Below are 11,500 nucleotides of genomic sequence, written 5' to 3'. Positions count from 1 at the left end.
CAAACAGACTAAAAGCAAGAGACTAAAACTTAAAAGCGTTAGATGACTTGCCTAGAGCCCCACTATTAGTGACAGACAGAACTCAAACTTAAGCCTACCTGCCTCACACCTGAAGGCTTAATCATTAGAGGACATTTTCTAATAAGAGTTAATTAATTAAATTAGACAAATCTATATTGAATTTACCATGTGACAGGTGTTCTCCTAGCAGGAAGAGTTTATCTATTAGGTTTCCAAAAGTTAATTATAATGGAGACAATTATAATAGGAAAGTAATAAGGGCTATGTTAGAAATAACCCAGAGGCAACTGTATCAGTCAGGGTTCAATGAGAAGCATTAATATTCATTAATTCATTGATTGTTGCATTCCTTGATGCAGTCGTGGATTCATGTATGTATGTGTGTGTGTGTATATGTACTTATTGCAAGGAACTGGCATACATGATTGTCAGGGCCTACGAGGCAAATCTGAAATCTGTAGAGTAGGCCATCCAAAGGGCTGGTTGGAACTCTCAGGTATAGGCTGACACTACTGGTCGTGGGTAGAATTTCTTGTTTCACAGGGAAGCCCCAGCTTCACTGTTAGGGCCTTTCGATTGATTAAATCAGGACCAGATTATTTAGGATAATCTATTTTACTTAAAGTCAATTGATTATCAACTTTAATCACATCTACAAGACATCTTCATAGCAACACCTAGAATACTGTTTGCTTGGATAACTGAAGACTGTAGCCAAGCCACATTAACAAATAAAACTGACCATCACAGCATCTAACTCAGAACAGGAGAAGGGGAATAAGGCATCAAAAAAAGGTGAGTGAAAGAATTTGTTCCTAGATGATTCTTAAAGGATAAGTAGGAATTAGAATCAGAGTGGAGCAGAGGAGTTCCAGCTGGCAAAGGAAGATGCATGGCTTTGAGATTGCTAGATTATAAACTTTATTTTCCTTTGCAGTGGAAAATGTATGTATAATTTTGACACCCCTTTGAACTTAATTTCTTATAGCCTACTGTTGACTGGAAGCCTCACAGATAACATAAGCAATCGATTAACACATTTTATATGTCATGTGAATTATATACTGTATTCTTAACAATACAGCAAGCTAGAGAGAAAACATGTTACTAAGAAAATCATAAGGAAGAGAAAAGACATCATAGTACATATATGTATTTATTTAAAATGTTCAAGTATAAGTGGACCTGTACAATACAAACGTATGTTCTTCAAGGATCAACTTTATTTTCTTGGGAAAAAAATGTATAGTTGAAAAGAAATATAATTCATCCCAGAGTCTATAAGAAATAGATGGCTTAAAGCTGGCTTTTGAAGAAAGTAATTTAGGAGAGCAGAGAAGCTTGGGTGGCACTTCAGAGAAGGTGCCAAGTGACCACTCTGCTGGCCGTGTCTCCATATCCATGAGCCTCCCCTGCACTCCTAGCCCCTCCACAGCTTCCTGCCTAAGTGCCCCAACTTCTGACTTGCAACTGCGACTGCTACTGTTAGCTGTTTCTGTTAACCCTGTCCTGTCCTTAAAACTGATGTCTGTTGCCATGCCTGCCATGTTCTAGGCCCTGTGCTGGGATTCTAGATGCTTACATAGACCTTTACAATGAATGTGTGAAAGAGCATTATCTCTATTTTACAGGTGTGGACTTTGAAGTTCAGTGAGGTGAAAGGGTGCTTCCAAGATTACATATGTGTGTGTTTGTGCCTGTGTGTATTTTTTTTTAACTATGTCATTAGAAATCATCAGAATTTTTTATTCCTCTTGCTGTTAGAAACAGACCTCTACCAGGAAGACATGAATTTATCAAGCCCAAGTCATCTAATCTGAGTGAACTTTGTCTCATTTAACTGTTTCTGTCTTAGGTGTCAATCCACACACCTGGCTTAAAGCTTCCAGGCCTACCTGCCTAAAAGTAGGCTTGTGGTTACAGGCATATGAACTTATGTTCCTGGATTTCCCCTCCCAATTCTGTTAAAGGGGAGTAAGGATGCTGTGTCTGTCTATCTTCCTGACTAGAAGAGATGGGATCACAGCAACTGCTACACCACCAGCATCATTGCTGCTACTCTGTCACTCACAGCAGCAAAACAAAATGCCTTGAGCTTTCTATGAGCCAGGCACTCTGCAACGTGCTCTATCTCACACATTGACCTTTGAAGTAAGCCTATGACGCCCATTTTATAGGTGATAAAACCAAAGTAGAGAGAAAGTAAATACATATATTGCTTAGGGGCACACATGCTTTAAGTCCTGCGTCAGGATTCCAGTGCTCTCAGTTCCAAGTTCTGCCTTGTCTCCTCAGCCCATGGAAGCCTTCTCTAGGGTACAATCTGCACCTTCAGAAGGTACAATTTTCCTTGAAGGTGTGTGTACCATGTACTAATAAGCCAATTGTTGCAGGAAAGTAGGGTGCAAGAGGATGGTCATGTCCCAGGTCTCAGACGCACCCTGCCAAGTTGGAGTCCTTAGCTTTGTGCAGGAAAGAACTCAAGAGTGAGCCATAGTAAAGTGAAAGCAAGTTTATTTAGAGAGATACGCACTCCACAGACAGAGTGCAGGCCGTCTCAGAAGGCAAGACAGAGCAACCACGCGGTGTGGGGTTGTTAGTTTTTATGGGCTCAGTAACTCCATGTGCTAACAAGTGGGAGGATGATTCCAGTTACCTTGGGGAAGGGACTGGGATTCCCAGGAATTGGGCCACTGCCCACTTTTTGGCCTTTTACGGCCAGCCCTGGAACTGTCAGGCACCTGTGGGGGTGCCATTTAGCATGCTAATGTATTCTAGTGAGCATATAATGAAGGTCAAGGTCTACTGGGAGTCGAATCTTCCACCATCTTGGGCCTCAAGGTCTACTGGAAGTTGAATTTTCTAACATCTTGGGCTTAGTCTGGTTTTAACCAGTTTATGTCCTATCCTCAATTGCTGTGTCATTCTTTTAATGGTTGAGCCCTGCCCCCTTCCCTCCTGTCTCACAGTGATCGTTTCTCCACACGTTTGCATCCTGTTTTCAAGCACAACAATGCAGCTATATGCCCTCAGAAGAAAAACACAGTCATTTCACAGGGTTCAGATGCCTGCATTTTAACCTTTGGCCTCGAGTAGATAAAATAACTGTTTGAATTTACTGGCAACAGCTTATAGTGGCGATTCAGAGGGAACATGGTAATATTTCTCAAGAAGATAAAAATTGGAACTTGCAAAATTTATCGAGGATATTCTTCAAAGACTCCAGGATCCTTCTTCTGTCGTGTGTTTTTCACAGTGGTTGGCAAAACAGGGATGGTTTATCTCTAATGCTCTCATTTCAAGAAGTGCACTCTGATTTGTGAGATAGCAGATACGACTTTTCAGTCTTTTCATCCGAGGATTTTACACTGACACCCATGAATGCCAAGAAATAGGTGCAAAAAATATATGTATATACATTAGAACAAAGTCAAAGTTTTCTGAAAATGGAAATGGATCTATTTTAAGATTCCATAGTAAAGGCAGTCACCTTATCAAGATGCAGGGAAAAGAGCTGGAGTTGGGAAAGCAGAGGGTAAAACTTTATAAAAGTTTCACCACGTCTGACTAAGGTTCTTATTCTCCAATGATAGTTATTAACTCAAAATTTATTCAACTCTAACTAGGCAGTTATTTTCTTTTTTTTTTCAATAGTTTCCTTCAGTTTGAATGATAGGAAGGATCATTTAGTAAAATCTCTCTGTTTATTAAAAATGTGCTTATGCTTTGATCTAGTTCCTTCTAGGATTTTACTCCACTAGCATGCTTGTATGTGTGTTTGAGAATTTAGGTACAAGAATATTCAGTGTAGCACGATTTGTCACAGAAAATGTTTAGAAACAACCCAAATCTTCATCAGTTAGGGTCTAACAAGATAGCTTCAACACATGGCAGGCAAAAATTGACAGAATTCAATGAGAAACTGACTAATCGATAAATATTTTTTAAAAATTTAACATACTTTCCTCAATAAAAGTTGATTGAGCAGTCAAATTTTTCAGGGTCTAGATGATTTGAGTAACACAGTGAAATCCTGCTCTCATAAACATACATGGAACATCTCACTCAATGTTAGTGAACACAACCTTTTCAAGCACAGATAGGACCTTTCCAAAAATTGACTGTGTAACCTTGCACAAGATGTAACTAATTAAATATTGAAGAACCAGAGTCAACCAAAGACTTTCTCTAACTATGGTGTAATAACATTAGGAATCAACAACAACAAAAAAATGAAAATAAAAAATCCAACAAAAATTAATATCTAGAATATACAGAGCTTATACAAATAAACAACAAAATAAAATAGCCCAATACATAAATGGACAAAGAGTATAAACATGAATTTCTCAGGAAAAAAACTGAAAATCTCAATCATTGTATGAAAGAAATACTTAGCCATCCTAGCAATAAGGAAAATTAAAATTAAAATGTTAATAAGACACCATGTCACAGATTGACCAACTTTAGTCAACCTAATAAGACCAAGTATTTGCAATGACATGGGGCATTCAGAAATTGAAGTTTCTACCCTAGAAAACGACTTGCTTTTTTATGAGTTCCACGAAGAAGAGCGCTTACCATGGCACAGTAACAGTCAAAACTATCCCACAGAAGGGGAATGCTGTATCTACACAATAGACGGCATTTAAAAATGCTTTCAAAATGAATCGGATATTTACATGCATTGAAAAAAAATCTAACAACGTAATATTGTGTGGAAAAGGAAATCACAAAATGTATGTGGAGTATGATACCATTTATATGAAGTTGAAAAACAAGAAGTTATTCTTAACCACACATACAGTTGGTAAAAGTTTAAACAAATAGAGGGAAATCATATATACCAATGTGGGGAAAGTAGTAATATCTGAAGAGGAAATAGGACTAATGATGACTTTTTTGTAGACGTAAAGGTTTTCATTCTACCTTTCTTCCTCCACCACCTCCCTTCTGGTCTCCCTCCCTCCTCCTTGGTCTTCCATCTTTTCCAGAAGAATTCTTAAGCAAGTGTGCTGTAATTTTGATACTTAATTTTTTGTTGTTGATGGCAGACACACAGATTTTAGTTATATTCCTTTCCAATTTTTTCTGTTTTCAGTGTTTCATAACTAAGAGTAAAATATTTATAAAAATACCTGATTCTAAGGTTCTTTTTGGTTCACATTTTTCAGCCCTGAGCAGAATCCTTATTACTCATGCCCAATCACTGCTGGACTTCCTTACCAAGACCTCTGACCCCCATGCAGTCAAGCTGGCATACTGCTTCCAAGATATTCCTAAAAATACTGTGAAGCAGGTAGAACAAACTTCTGTGAGTCATTGACTTTATAGATGAAGAAAGAGAGAACTTTAGTCCAAGGCCATATAGTCAGAAAGAAGACTTCAATCACCACGCTCCAAACCCAGTGCTCATTTTGTTATTAACATTGCTTTAAGTTATCCCATGTCTTTTTAGCTTGAAGGATAGTTGTCTTATACAATGATACAAACATGATGAAGACCAGCAGCAAGGCAACTATATTTCACCTCTTACATCAAGCCAGATTAATTAGTAATTATAGTCTGTATTATGAGTGTCTGGTGTTCACTGGGGATCAGCAGAAATTGGGACCTGATTATACCTCAAGAATTGGAGACATATTTTTCATGTTTCAGATTAACATCCCGGACGGTAATAACCACCGGAAGGGTCCTTACTTAGTGTTGATTCTTAACTACTGAAATGTAAGATGTGTTTGTGTTTCCTTTCCCATGTACTCACATAGAAATGTGCACGTGACTAGCACGACTATTGTCTCTTGTCTGTTCTGTTTCAAACTTTGGACTGTGACATTTTATCCTGATGTTCATAACCATTATCCTAGTAAGAGCTCAGTCTTGCTATGTTGGGTGACTTGCCCCATGTCCTATAGTTCAGTGGAATCTTTTATTGATTCCACTGCGATTTCTTCAAATCCAAATGCCATTCTCCCCTTGAGAAGTGCTTAGATGATCCAAATCAGGCTACAGATCTTCCGTAGGTGACTTACAGAGTCAGTGGTTTAAAGTCTTACCCCAGGCTACACCAGCCACTTTAAGCAGTGATAGCAGTCTGCCAAGTTAAGCAATCAAACCATTTCAGTTGCATTTTTCAACCAATCGCAATTTATCTTTTCCCCCTTAATGTTTCAATAGTGTTAAACTATTAGTTTTCAGATCACATTTACTTCAATAGTTGCTATTTTTCTTTGCTTTTTTTTTTTTCCTTGAGGGGTAGGGGAAAGATAATAAGGTTTACTTTTTTTTTAATGGAAGTACTGGGGATTGAACCCAGGACCTCATGCTTAGCAGGCACATACTCTACCACTGAGCTATTTCGTCCCCCACCCCACCACAATTCTTTTAAAAGTTGTATATGGAGTTGCTTTTAAAGTCTCTGCCTCAGCCAGTCATAGGAGTGGTATGCTTTTGTCAATGAGAAGTCTACACCCCTTTCCTCTGTTAATCTCTGAGACACAAAGTGGAGGCAGGTGATGAGGCTGTCCCCAGAGCCTTCCCAGGGAGGAGAGTGCCTCTTGAAATTCCCTCCTCTCAGTCAGGGAGCCCATTTTCTCCTAAATCCTCAGCATAAAATCTGAGGTGTGAAGTCTTGCTCTGCTGTCATTGCCCTCAAATCTCTCACCATCCATTTCCATTATCACTGCCGAGTACAGCTGGGTTTAATGATCTCTTGCAGCAAAATGAATGGGAATGGAGGGCCATACAGAGCGAGTCAGGAGGGAGTAGGATGTCTTTCTCCCCGCAGAAAACACCTCACTGAGGGAGAAAAAATGGTCATTTCTTTTTCATTCTTACTGTGAAAATCAAGTTAAAAAAACCACAGGTCCTAGATTCTACAGAAAAAGAAGAAATTGCAGTAATTCCTTATATTTAGACCATTCTCTTGTTCAAAGTGGCTGAAAGCTTTTAACAAACTTTTCTCAGCCACAAATCCCCCAGGCTTTAATGAAGCCTTCTTGAAACACTTGTTAAGAGATTACGTTCTTTTATTGGTTATTTCCTTATTCTCATACTCCTGGAACTTACTGGCCAGCAGACAGTGAATCTTTCACAGCGGAAACATTTCGTTTCTATTTATGCATGAATATTGATCTCTCTGCTCCCTTGGCCTTTAGGATTCTTGCCCTATGGCTTATTTTAAGGTTCTTCTCTAAGAACATTATGGATGCTCTCAAAGGACATCCTGCTGATGCTTGCGTCAGGTGGCAACTTTGGAAAAATGGAGAGGAACACCCTCAATATTTACAATCCAGAGACCTAGGGCTTGAGTTCCAGTTTTGCTCTGTATTATTTGACCATAAGTAAACTAAATTTATCTTTTTGGACCAAAGCTTCCTGATCTGTAAAATGATGTGGTTATTCCCTTGTTAATGACAACATTTTATGGCATGACAGCAGGGAAGCCTCAATGAATGCCAGCTTCTGTCTACACCTTTCTCTCACTACACCTTTGTTCTCCTGGGAGCGCCTCTTCCTTGGCCATCAACCCGACTTCCTCATTTGGCCTCCATCTAGAATCAGTCATCTTAAGAGTTAAACATTTCTTTTTAAACAAGTCATCTGTTTTTCTGACGACAGATTGGATAAAGTAGTACTTTTCTTAGTGAATTGAATAGAAATGATTTTATTTGACTCTTTGTGTTGCTGCTGACCAGCATTTCCATTCCTTACCTCCTTTGGGAAGGAGGATGATTTAGCTTTGCCGTATGGTGCTCACACCGTTTCACCTCTGATTATTCCTGCAAGGGTGCAATGGAACTTGGTGTTCTGTATCTATGTTCTGAGATACTTTTACAGCCTGAAGCTATGAATGAAGACTTCCTTATTGTCTTTACGGTATAGCTATTCAAAACAGCTAAGTAAAAGAATGAAGGTTTATACACATTACTATATATAAAATAGATAAAAAACAAGGACCTACTGTAAAGCACAGAGAACTATATTCAATTTCTTGTAATGAGCTGTAATGGGAAAGAATCTGAAAAAATATATATATATGTATGTATTTGTGTAACTGAATAGCTTTGCTGTACACGTGAAGCTAACACTGTAAATTGACTACATTTCAATAAAAAAATAAGAATTAGAAAAAAGCAATGGTATAAAACAATAAGTATATAATTGTACTGTTGGGCTTATAAAATATAGAAATGTAATACATTTGTTATTAGCACAAAAGATATGAATGGGAACAAAGCTGTTTTAGAATAAAGAAATAACACTAGATGATAGTTTGAACCTATGGAACAAATGAGAATCAGGAATTGTAAATAAGAAAATTTATATTAAAATTATTTTTAAAAGAATGAAGGTTTAAAGTATATTTTTATATTTGCTTTGTTTTTGTGGGTCATATTTTTCCTGTAAATCTCTTTCATACTTTTAAATCAGCTATGCTCCTTGTGGAAACCCACTGATTTCATATAATTTTATAAATTATGTTCTTGTTGGCTTTTGAAACATGCAGGGCCCTTGTCTTTGTAGCAGGGACATGATCAGGTTTTACTTTTTCTCTCCTGTTTGTCTCTCCTCTCTTGCCCTGCGCTGAAGTAGGGGTTGGAGCTTGGGGGAGAGAAGAACAAAGATGCCCTAATCGATGTTTTTGGCGACTTGGCAATCTGATAGATGGACTCTGGGGCCCGGCAGGTATGGAACAATGACCCTGTGTGGGTGCTGCCTGAAGCATTTAGAGGCTTGCTTCCCGGGCCTTCAGATGTGGACCGTGCGTTTTCCCCTGGATGCTTACTGTCTCTGGAAGTCCAGTTCACGCAGACCCCTCTCTGCTGGAGGCCCCTGCCCTCCAAGTAGTCCTCCTGCAGGCAAGACAGCGAGCTGGACACGGGCCCTCCTTGTGGTCTGACCCACGTTTGGTCCACGGCAAGTGCTCACATATCTTCTTCCTTGAAACTCAGGGCGTGCAGAACTACACATCCCTTCTCCTTCACTCAGCAGCCAGCTGGGCCATCCTGCTCACCTTCTCGATTTTCCACATGTGGATCAGACATGTCCACTCTGCTGTCTACAGTCAAAGTTACATATTCTCAATTCCATGAATGGTCCCACTGAATCCTTTCAATTTTAGGAGAGGATGGAGGTTGAGTTCCCTACTCCTTCCTCGGGTACAGAAGGTACAGATGTGTGTGTGTGTGTGTGTGTGTGTGACAGAGAGAGAAAGAGCTCCTCTGAGCAAGAGACTTAGCCTTCCATAACCCTCTTCATAAATTCCTTCTATGCCTCTTTATATTCTTAATATGACGGAGCCAAGATACCTGCAGCCAGTTCTCAATCAGCGGCTTCGACGATTTCTGCAGGAGGAGCTGCCTGACGCCATGCTGTCAGAGACAGCTGCTGTCTGCTGTATTTCGGCCTCTCAGCAGAAACTTTGAATTTAATGTGATGTTAAAAATGTGTTCATAAATTTGACAAGAAATCGTATTTTAAAATGCACATCTCTCCTCACAGTCAATCTTTTAAGAAGATCACACGTCCTCCAATTACTTATTCTTTTCAAAACTGTTTCCTAAATAATACCAGATCCCCGTAAGATAGATTAAAAATTCTCCCATTTATTAATATTTTCTTACAACGCACTAGAATTCATTCTACAAATATCCCTTGAGCGCCTACTGTATCGCTCTTTGCCTGCTTCTGTTCCAAGGTGAATAATCAGAGCCCTTTTTCTCAGAGAGTTGGCAAACTAATGGGGAAAACATGTAGTTACAATGCTCTGCATGAAGTGCTGTGTTGGTACATAGATAAAAGCACTAAGGCACATAGAGGAGCACCCAGCCCCGTCTGTGGGATGTCGTGGGAGGCATCCTGGAAGAAATGGTGGAAAGAATGAGCTTCAAGGCTGAGTAGCATAAGGCCAAGAGAACAGAAATTAGGAAGGTTCCTGGCACAGGGAAGAAGATATGCAAGGGTCCCCAGGGATTAGAAGACCAATTCATGAACTCAGAGTGGCAGAATCACTACAATTAGAGGATATGATTTTTCAAAAAGTGGTAAGAGAGATGATCTAGGGCTAATCACAATGGACCTTTTAAAAATAATATTAAAGAATTTGAATTTTACTTACTAGGAAATCAGGAACATCACATTAGGTGTTGGGAACATGAAGCTAAATAAAGCAGAGGTCCATGACTATCAAAGACTCAGAGTATGGTGGTTATCTTCATTTGCATACGTGCTTTGTAGTTTACAATATTTTTGTATAGTTTCTTACTCAGCTATTACAATAAAACTATGATAAAGGTGTTATTCTCTTATACTGATGAGTAAAATGGGCTTACTGGTGTTAAAAAAAATCACCCAAAGTCACACAATAGTTGTGGTAGAGCTAAATTTTGAACTTGTGTCTTTTAAACTCAATTTTCTTTTATTTTGGTTATGTTTGTGTTTATGGATATTTGAAAAACTCTACATAATTTCATGTTCTAACCAATGATTGTTTATAAATAAACACCAATAGAAGTACAATTCTGAGAAGACTTTATTAAAAATGAACTGTCTGTTCTTGACTAATGCACTTTATTTCCTTCCTTTCTAGCGACATGAACAGTTTTACTTATAATAAAATATCTCTCCACAAGGAAGTCCATGAAGTTTTCTAGGTTACTCTAGTTCCCTATTTACTGCCGAGCATTTACCTTAATTCATAACTACCCTTTTAATCTGGGGAGCAAGTAATCCTACATGATAAATAGATCAGTGTATAAATAGATGTATAGATACACTCTCAGACTACTTAATAAACTCCTCAAGATCAGCAAGCTTAGTTTCCTGTTCCTTTCTAAACTGTAAATAATTTTTGTTGTTATAAAGGAAAAAGAAAACAAAATGAAATCAAAGGCTAATGCCATCTAAAATGCCACTTAAGACCTAGAAGCTGAGAGAGAATAGATTCCAGATAAAGACACTTATTAAGTTTTCTGGGTAAAGAGAAAAATAATGACTTTGACTTTTACCTTGAAGGTGTGGTGTCTTTCTAGTATGTATTAACATCTGTTATCTTCTCATAACCATATCAATTTCTTTCTGAGAAGTAAGGATTGATTCTTCCTATTTTGCTGCCGTGATTTACTGGTCCCCAAAGCTGGCTATTGCACTATAAGCTCAGACAGAGTTATGGTGGGACAATATTAATAGCAAAGACCAAGCCAAAGGGCATCATATATGGGTTGATTTGAGGTAAACACAGAACCACTGGAGAACGAAACTGCAGAAATGTCACCCTTCTGGTTTTATCCAAGGTTGCTATCTAACTTGGTTTCCTTTTTTTTTTTTTTTTTTTGGCAAAAAGGAGACTCTATCAGAAAAACAGAGATGCATATGGTTTCATGGAAAACTAGAAACAGACTTGGAGGCCCAGAGACCCCTCTCCATGGCCCTGATCTGTTTCCAACAAATCCATGACCAATGAAGAGTTGATTGATAG

The 11,500-nt window shown here is 38.6% G+C and overlaps 1 non-coding gene across 1 annotated transcript; it reads right to left on the bottom strand.

Annotated features, from left to right (window-relative positions):
* Window positions 1-6,312: 6,312 nt before the first annotated feature.
* Window positions 6,313-6,385, bottom strand: TRNAN-GUU (transfer RNA asparagine (anticodon GUU)). The gene has a single exon. It is a non-coding gene; the product is annotated as a tRNA-Ser (tRNA).
* Window positions 6,386-11,500: the final 5,115 nt, after the last annotated feature.

This window comes from Vicugna pacos, chromosome 2, assembly GCF_048564905.1.
Source record: "Vicugna pacos chromosome 2, VicPac4, whole genome shotgun sequence".
NCBI lineage: Eukaryota > Metazoa > Chordata > Mammalia > Artiodactyla > Camelidae > Vicugna > Vicugna pacos.
The sequence above is the reverse complement of the archived record's forward strand: the minus strand, read 5'-3'. Positions and strand labels throughout refer to the sequence as shown.